At 43.7% G+C, this 9,693-nt stretch overlaps 1 long non-coding RNA gene across 1 annotated transcript; it reads left to right on the top strand.

Annotated features, from left to right (window-relative positions):
- The first annotated feature begins 2,281 nt into the window (after positions 1–2,281).
- Positions 2,282–6,427, top strand: LOC113950919. The gene is made up of 4 exons (XR_003528933.1): positions 2,282–2,609; positions 3,651–3,723; positions 5,301–5,399; positions 6,186–6,427. It is a non-coding gene; the product is annotated as an uncharacterized LOC113950919 (long non-coding RNA).
- The last annotated feature ends 3,266 nt before the right edge of the window (positions 6,428–9,693 follow it).

Here is a 9,693-nt window from a genome sequence, read left to right as displayed (position 1 = left end):
AGCAAAAGGGATGTTGTGTTTCTTACTGTTCTTGTACATTTTTGTCTTTGATTTCGGTGTAAGAAAGCACAGTAGGCAAAGAGGTGGGATCCAAATTGTCCATCAGCGTGTTGGGTTTCTGTGGCCAGGTTTTGGTAGTGGGGGAGCTACAGGGGTGGCTTCTGTGAGAAGCTGCCAGAAGTTTCCCCCATGTCTGACAGAACCAATGCCAACCAGCTCCAGGATGGACCTGCTGCTGGGCAAGGCTAAGCCAACCAGGAATGACAGTAATGCCTCTGGGATAACATATTTAAGAAGGAAAAAAAGTTATTGGGCAGATAAAAATTCCAACCAGAGAAGAGCAGAGTGAGAACATGTGAACAGCTCTGCAGACCCCCAGGTCAGTGCAGAAGTGGGGGGAGGAGGTGCTCCATGCTCTGGAGCTGAGGTTCCCCTGCAGCCCGTGGTGCAGCCCATGGTGTGGCAGCTGTGCCCCTGCAGCCCATGGAGGACCATCAGGTGCAGAGGTTCCACCTGCAGCCTGTGGAGAAGTCCATGCCAGAGTGGTTGGATGCCCAAAGGAGGCTGTGACCCCGTGGAGGGCCCATGCTGGAGCAAGGTCCTGCCAGGGACCTGCTGACCCATGGAGAGGGAACCCAACACTGGAGCAGGTTTTCCTGTAGGACTTGTGGCCCTGTGACCCACACCGGGGCAGCCTGTGCCTGAAGGACTGTACCCCTTGGAAAAATGACCCACGTGGCAGCAGTTTGTTAAGAACAGTTGCCCATGGGATGGACTCACAGTGGAGAGGTTCATGAAGGACTATCTCCTGTGGGAGTGACCCTCAATGGGAGCAGGGAAAGGACTCTCTCCCTGAGCAGTGGCAGAAACAACCGGGGATGAACTGACCATGACCCCCATTCCCATCTCCCTGTGCTGCCGGGGGGTGGAGGTAGAACTTGGGAAGAAGGAAGGGGTGGGGGGAAGGTGTTTTTAAGTTTTATGTTATCTCTCATTATCCTTCTCTGAATTTGTCAGTAATAAATTTAATTAATATCCCCATTTTGAGTCTGTTTTGCCCATGACAGTAATTGGTGAGTGATCTCTCCTGGTCCTTATATCAACTCATGAACCTTTAGTTGTATTTTCTTTCCTCTGTCCAGTTGCAGAGTGGAGTGAGAGAGTGGCTTTGGTGGATACCTTGTGTCCAGCCAGGGTCAACCCACCACAGTCAGGAGGACTGAATTTCATGTGTCATGTTCTCATTGACACCGATCTGCCAAGGAGCAATCATTTTTCCCCTTTCACAGTTTGTGTGACTCAAAGAGAATTGAAGCTGTTTTGTGCCAGGGTGATTTCTTACTGAGTTGTACAGGATTTTTGTCTGATCTACAAGGTCCTTGGAGCATAAGTTGATTATAAAATGGCAAATGTTGTTGCTTGATTAGTAATAGAACCACAGCCTCTTTCTCCACCTTCATAATACAAAGTAGTGAAAATGATCTGATTTTGGTTTTGAATGGTTTAATTTAAAAAGAGAAGGTTATAAACACATAACTTTACTAGTAGAAAGGTCGAAGGGCCTGGCCAAGAGTATGACTTGCAAACAAATTAGGGCCAGAATTGTCTTACAGAATTAAACCTTTACTGCTAAAAGCCGATCTTTGTTGTTGATCCCCATGTTGAGGGGCTGGGTTTTGGCCAGGCAGGCCTTGATTCAATTCCTGTCTTAAGTAAACTGCTATGAAGCTGCTTTGCTTTTACTGAGTATTTTCTGTGGGCAATTAATCGCTATCTCCAGGAGAGCTTCAGCATGGGCTGTGGTTGTAGTTGCACAATCCCTGAGGTTGCCAAATAATCACATGCATTTGTTTTGTTTGGGAAAACTTCCCTGTGATGATTTGTTTAAAAAAAAACAAAACCAAAACAACCACAGAGCAATCATCGGTGGTGGGAGCGAGGGTGAGTGTGGGATGCAGAACCAAAAACCCACAAAAAATCCTCTCAAAATCCAGAAATACGGATAAGTGACCAACTTGTAAATCCCTGGGAGACTGAGCTAATTTAATGTGTGATAATTCTGTGAGAGTAGTGAGCTTTTCTAGTGTAGAGGGGAAAGAGAAGAGATGTCCCTGTGCCCTGAAGCACAGGTGGTGCCTGAGGGAACTCAGACCAGAAAGGTTCCAGTTCCTCTGCTATTGGCACTGGCAGGGCTCCAAATCCCTTCGGAGGTGGCTGCTGCAAAGGGTTTCCATCACACCGAAGTAACAGCAGGGACAGGACAAATGTTCCAGGTCAGATGTTTCTTTCAGAATTTCTGGAAGGAGCTGCCCAACTAAGCAGAACCTGTGCTCAGTGTTCAAGCTGTGCTCGAGGCTGGGTTATAGAACATCTCCTCCGTTGGATGTCCTGCAGCTGAGGCCAAAGCTGTGCACTTCCCAGCGGGAAGCAGAGCTGTGCTGCACCCTTAGCAGAGGTGGAGAAATCCTGGGCAGAAGCTCATGACCAGGAGCAGCATTTTCAAGAGAAAAAGGAGGCAGCCCATAACTGAGACAGTTTAAAAGAAGAACCTAGAGGCGAACAGAGAGGTGGGGACTTCACACCAAGAATGCTCTGCCTTCAAACACCTGGTAGGTCCTGACATAGATTCTGTTCTGGGGGTTATTTGGAAATGTTTCTCTTGACAAACCTGCAGGGTCACAGATCTCACAATCAGTGAACCACAACTGCATTAAATGCAGTCCAATGATTGTATCTCCTAATATTATCCTAATATTTAGTATCCTTCCCTCTACCTTCCAGTTTGGCTTAGTTTAATGCCCAATTGTAATCATCTTTGTTGTCAACTCCCTGGTCAACTGTCTTATGGTGCTGTTAATTGCTACAAATGCAGACATTGCTTCTATTAATAGTTCAGAGGATGCATTTTTATGATCTCTTTTTAAAAATTAGTAAATCTGACATGACTAAAATGAGCTAGTGTTACAACTTGGGGTATAGGAGAAAAGGTTCAGCAGGGCTGGTTATTCCATAGCCAGTACATTTCTTTTTCTGAAAGCAGAAACCCTTCTGGTTTGCATCTCTCTGCTGGGAGTGGCAACCAACATGTGGCATATACTTCCTTTTGTGTGCTCTAAGTAGCTCATGGGCTGCATGGAATAATGAAGAAAGTTATCTTTGAAAACAGTAATGTAGAGCATGAAAAGAATCAGGGGAGGAAAAATCTAAATTTAAAGGCAAGTAAGTGCCTTAATTAAAAGGTATCAGTATATTGATAAATCTAGTGAATTTTGTCAGATTAGAAGACTTCTTTATTTACTGTCTGCTTCATAGAAGTTACTTTTGATTAAAGCCTGAGAAGAAGAGCATCAAGCTTCTGTATCCAGTATTGCCACCTTGTTTGATCCCAGTTCTTGTTTTACCTGGTGCTTTTGCTAAACCTCACCTGCAAGAATGAGAAGAACTAACACTGTTCAGTGTTTTGGGGTTTTCTGTTTTGTTGTTCTTGGTTGGGGTTTTCTGTTGGGTTGTTTGCAGCCCTTGTGGCTGCAGTGAAAAGTCTGGATGTCTGAAGGACAGTCCCCCAGAGATACAAAAGGGGAAAAGCAAATCAAAACAAACCAGAATTTTACTATGTGTCAAGATTTCTAATTCAAACCTTCTGGGTTTAGGTTTCGCTGGACTCATCTCACATCTTCGAACGGTTAAGATGGAAAATGAGGAGGGAGATTGCACATCTACAAGGTGATGAGTGGAGAAGCACGTGTGCATTTCTTTTCCTTTCTGGTGGTTCCAGATTTCACAACAGTTGTCTCCCCTGGGCTCACAGTACGGGCAGCAGCAGCTGAAGAGGCTGCAGGGGATGTGAGGGCTGAAAGGCAGAAACCCTTGGATAGAGCAAAGGAGAGAAGGGAAAGGAATGTGGGTTATAGATGTGGAAACACAATGTTTTGGAAAAACTCCTGAAGTATCCAGAAGTAGAAAAATCAGGAAGGAAAAACAAAAAGACAAAATAAATCTGTATATAATGATTAATAGTTTGATAAAATCAGCATTTGAAAGGCGATATTTAAAAATATTAATTTTAGAGACCCTGGGAGATGTTTTGCTCAAGATTTTCATGATGTGTATTGCTGTCTTTTTTTCCCCCATACAGATGTATTTCCTGCATCAGATCTTACGGGTCACATATCTAAATTTAAAATGGTAATGAAATGGGTTACCATAGGTGCTCTATAGAGAAAATTCCCATATTGGTTTTAAAATTTCCTTTCCAAAGATGAATCAATCTAATACTGAAAATTAGATTGAAATTTAGGGTTGGATCAATCATATTCCTAAATTTTCCTCTACCAACACAAGCAAGGCAAGATTCATAGACTAAAAGTTGAAATGAATTAATTTAAAGAGGAAATAAAGTGTAAATTTTTAATGATGAAAGTAATAGAAAATCGGTGGAGTAGTGCAAAGGATTTGAACTTCTAGCAATTCCAGATCTCTAGACACTGGCATTTATAGAACATTGCTGGGAGCAGGAGGTTTAGCTTGTTCCCCCAATGCAGTTTGGGACTGGGTTTCAGTGTCCTATCAAAACAGAACCTATCTATTTAAAACTTAGCCTTGATGAACCGAGAGGCACCTGTTAATGCTACTGCTCTTCTGGGACAGTTGTGCTGTGCCTTCAGCAGGTGTCACAACATAGATGTGCCCAGTCCTGGCAGAACAAGGACAGCACGGTGTGTGTGCAGTACAATTATGTGTTAATACAGAATTATGGCACATTTTATTTCAGTGTTATATGGCCAGGTGATTTAGGTGAATTTTAGTTATCTTCAGACATCTAAAAATTAGCAGTCTAGACACCTTGTAGAGGCCCATGGACTGGCACCCCCAGAGGGCAAATCATCCCCTCCCAAGGTAATAATTTAAGTTAGGTGGGATGAGTCACTGTGAGGAACCTGTTTCTCTCTGTACAGCTGTCTAGACACTCAGCATTTGGATAGTTAAGCGAGGAATCCCACACAGCACAACAGTAGCTCAGATGTTTTCTTTGTTATTCATTTGAATTAGTTTCCAATTTAGATGCAATTTTCCCCTCTGTCTCCTCCCAGTAACAATCCAGTAGGATCAAGTTTACATGAACCTTGATCACACTGAGGAACTGAAAGGGAGATTTCCACAAACAGGCATGGCATCCATCTACCAGTTCCCTTCTTATTTTTGCTTTTATGAGAGTTTTTTGTTACGTTTAGAGGTTTATTTCCACATTGGATTTTAGGTTTGCTACTTCAGCGAATACCAACAGCAAATTTCCTTCACAGGAAATTTCCTTCCTAAATTTAAGGATTGCTTCTTGTGGATCTGTGAAGTACTGAGCAAAGTGTCTGGGAAATCAAGGTGGAGCTCTCAGAGGCTCTGGGGTGAGTGCACAGTGTTTATCTTCATCGGTGCAGTGCTGGTGGCACAGAGGTCTCAGCCTGGCACGTGCAAGCCTGAGGTGTTCCAGTGCCTGCACTGGGTTCTATGGGAAGCCCAGTAAGTGCTTCCAGGGTCTGATTCCTCAGCTGCTGGTTGTGTGCTTTACTGCACAGGGAACACCTGTATTACCAGGATTCAACTCGATCATTTAGTGTCTTGAATGTTCCTTATTTAAAGATGAAATCCAAAGCTCACAGGATGTCAGAAATAACAGTGTTACCTAGATTTACGTGTGATCCAAGGAGCAGCCTGTTTCTAAAGTAAGAGGGAAAGGAAGAGTTTGAATTAATAACATTTCCCCTTACAAACCAGATTAAGTGTGTAGAGTCTTCAAGGAGAAGCAAAATAGCAAATTATTCCCATGTTGGCCCACTTCTGGACTGAGTTCTGCTTCAGTCCTTTATGAAGGTTACTATGGAATTTGCACTGGCAATTCCATAAGGATAGCTGATATAATAGCCTATTCTGTACTTATATAACTGATGTATTTTATCAGAGACATTCCAGCCCCTGAATTGCTGCAATCACTCCCAGTGGATTCCAGTGGGCCTCTGCAGGAATGTGCCAACCTGCAGGGAAAGGGAGGGGGTTTTGGGGTGTTACTGCATTATGGTCCTTACTCCCACTGTATATCTACTGAGATAATTATCTCGAGGAATTTATGAATGGCCTTTCATCATAGCTAAATACTTCATGGTCTTGAAAATTAAATTGCATCAATTCCATAGATGGAAAACTATGGGAAATTGGAGGTCACCATGGAAACGTTCGCTGGAGCAGGAAATGAAACTGCTGTGTTGATCAAGTGAATAATCATTTCTCTACAGCCCAAAAAGTGCAGTGCACCTCCCCTGCCCCTCATGGCTTTGTCTCCTCCAGCAGCCTGGCTGGGGCTCTCCCTGCTTCAGAAGTGTTCTTGGTATGGAACTGAGAGAGCCCTGCACTTCCCAGTTTGGCTCACAGGGCTGTTTAAGGTTCAGATGTCAGCTGTACCCCAGGATGGTTCCTGGTTTGTTGTCAGTACTGGGAGGGGGGATTAGTATCGATGCTTCTCCTGTTACCCAGAAACTGAAATATTAACTCAGCAAACCACTAAGCTTAAAATAATATAGAAAAGCCCAAGACCTTAAGTCCTTCCCGTGCTTTATGCCTCTGTGAAAGAATGCAGAGCTGGCCTAAACACGTACCTGATGCCTCATTTGTGACTCTGCTGTGGAGGCAACTGCTTTCCAAAGGAGCAGCTCGGATTGGGTTCTCCAGCCTTAGATTTAGGTGATGGCACCTATCCTGAATAACAGTGGCAGTGCAGCACCACAGGAATCTGCACAGTTCATTTGCTCCAGAAGGCAAATTCCCAGTACAAAAGTGTGTTAGACTTTGGGTTTGTAACTTGACTATTATATGGGAGAAATGTTAGGGGGACCAATTCCAATGAAATGTATTTTCAGTGGATACCACGGGCCCCTGAGCTGAGGCAGATGACAGCCCTGGCTCAGAGCAGAAATCAAGCCTCTACCCCACTGAACTCTAAGATTGTGTAATTTAGCATTGTTGTGAACATTTAAATCTGCAAGGTTCCTCTCCAGGAAAGGCCAGTCACCCAGCATTCTACACTCCAAAGTGATTAAATCTTCAACTGCCTATGAATATGCAATCATTTCTTACAGGGTTTAACAAAATCACCACAGAAATGGAGACCAAGCCTTCACCTGTATTGCAGTTTTAACTCCATGTTCTTGCTAATTTACCCTTCGCTTCTCCAATCTCACTTTGTCCTTAAAAACCATCCATTTTCTAACAGAACGAACTCTATAAACTTCATCCTCCACACACTTTATCAAACCAGTTAAAGATCCCTTTTTGTTTCACAAACTCAAGTGTTTTGCATAGCTGCTTAGATAACAAAATCGTGTGAATACTTCACACATCAGATCCTTCAGACGCTTCCATTGTGAACATAAACAAAAACTAAATGTGAGACTGACGTTGTTCTAAACTGCAAAATATTTGAAGATGAAAATCCCACTCAGATGGCTGCTTTCCTCACTCTGGCCATGTATTTATGCCAAGTGTAACTGTTGCCATGGCTGCCTCGTCAACTCATTAAAAATAACAGTTCCCTGGTCTCCAACTCCCCTCCGTTAAAGGAAAGGGATGTGGGCGCTCTCTAAATTGAATCCAGACGAGCCTGTGTCCCTTTGCATCACCACTTAAAAGCCACATTATTCAAGGAGCTCCTACCTCAGGAGTCTTACTCAGTGTCCCTGACTCTCAGAGGTAAAGGCCTGCTTCTGTTTTAGAGATTTCTTGGTCACTTAGAAGAGAAACTTATTCTGGAATGCCTGGATAGGAGAGGATCCAGGGAGATACTGGAAGTGGTCTGTATCTTACTAAGTAACAAATGCAGCTATTTCTGAAGGATTGGCAAACTTTCTTGGATATCTTGTCCTGGAAGCAGATGTAGAACCACCATGCAGAACCTTTAAGGCCGTATTGATTGAGTCTCCTTTAGATTACAGTTAAACCCTGATGCCTGCAGCTCTGCTAGAGCTTTCCTTTCCTGTTGCAGCTCAGAGCTCAGCTGCAGATACCATTTCTGGTTTGCTTTTGAAGAAGCAACATCTGAGTAGCTGTTCCAGGCTATAGATATGCCCCTCAGGAGATCTCACCCCTGAACTGAGCCTGTATCTGCTGTGAACCTCTGCTCTCTGGCCAACATCATTCCAGACAAAAAGCAGCACCAACAAAGCTACAAGGACCTGGCAATTTATGTGAGGGCAGGGAAGAAGCTTCAGCCAAGGGCACTCGGTGACTGAGTACACAGTCTTTGCATGACATCATGACCCATTCTGCCACTGGTCTCCCAGAACTCTAATTGCCATTTCCCCTATTCATTCAAATAAAATTGTACGTAGGAGATGCAGCATTTGAAGTAAACACTGCAGCAGCCAGTCAGTAACAGGAGGTTTCTCAGGTACCTGTAAACGTGAGCTCCCTCCGCTTCACTGCACTGCACCAGCTCTCTGGGAACTCATTTTTGAGAATAAGCATGAATTGGCAATAAACTCACTTTTTTAATCAGTCACTGCAGCTGCGAGCCTGGATTGCAACATACGCTGTGATAATTCCTGTTTCAGATGTGTTCTAAAAATTTACATCAACTATTCAAGACTCTGCCGAAATGATCAGATTGTTTGGATTTATTCACTGCTCTGGGGAAAACATCCCTCCAAATCTAAATAGCATTCAGATGGAAGCTTCCATCTGCTAAAAAAGCAGGTCAGCTCAGCCACACTCAAAGATTTTGTTCCATACCCAACCCCCCCACCCATCTCCAAATCCCATAAGACTTCCTGAAATTTCTCCCCCAAAAATGCCTGTGCAGAGTTATGAAGATGTTTTGACTTTTAGGAACTGATCAGGTGATTCAGAACACCTCTCCCAGGAGGAGAGGCTGAGAGTTGGGGTTGTTCAGCCTGCAGAAGGTTCCTCTGCAAGAGAGCTGAAGAGAGACTTCTGACAGGAGAAGGGGGAATGGCTTCAAACTTAGAGAGCGGGGTTAGGTTAGAAAAAAATATTTGTTCTTCACTGTGAAGGTGGTACAACAGTGGAACGGGTTGCCCAGACAACTTGTGGCTGCCTCATCCCTGAAGTGTTTAAGGCCAGGCTGGATGGAGATTTGAGCAACCTGGTGTACTGGGAGCTGTCCCTGCCCATGGCAACTTTTTAAGGTCCACTTCAAGCCATTCCATGGTTCTGTGATCAGAACACACTCCTGAAACGCAGATTTAATACCTAAGCAGCCCTGCAGCTTGGAAAGGAGATGGTCTCCTACTGGTATAAAGAGGGACAAGGCAGCAGCTGTCCCACTGTGACACTCACTAGGAGCAGGTGAGAATTCACCACGACAGGTAATTTTCAATAACCAACCCACAACTGTTGGTTCAGTAAAGGCTCCTGAGTGGGAACTGCAACCTAGACCAGGATTTCAAAGATAAACTGAACTGCTGTGAAATGTGTTTAATAGCAGTTTCTTCCACTCTCCTGCCAATGTAGTTACGCCTTAACATTTTAAAAAATGACTATCAATAAAAGTCATCATTATTGATCAATTATATTGGTTTAATTTTGCTATGACTTTGCTATTTAAAAGTACATTTAAAAGTTGCATTTTAAGTACAATGCAACTTGTAGGTGAAAGAACACAGAAGTGAGACCAACCCAACACCCATCCCC

The sequence above is a fragment of the Corapipo altera genome, unplaced genomic scaffold (assembly GCF_003945725.1).
Source record: "Corapipo altera isolate COAL_440 unplaced genomic scaffold, ASM394572v1 78, whole genome shotgun sequence".
NCBI lineage: Eukaryota > Metazoa > Chordata > Aves > Passeriformes > Pipridae > Corapipo > Corapipo altera.
Note: the sequence above shows the minus strand (reverse complement) of the source record. Positions and strands in the feature narration are given on the sequence as shown.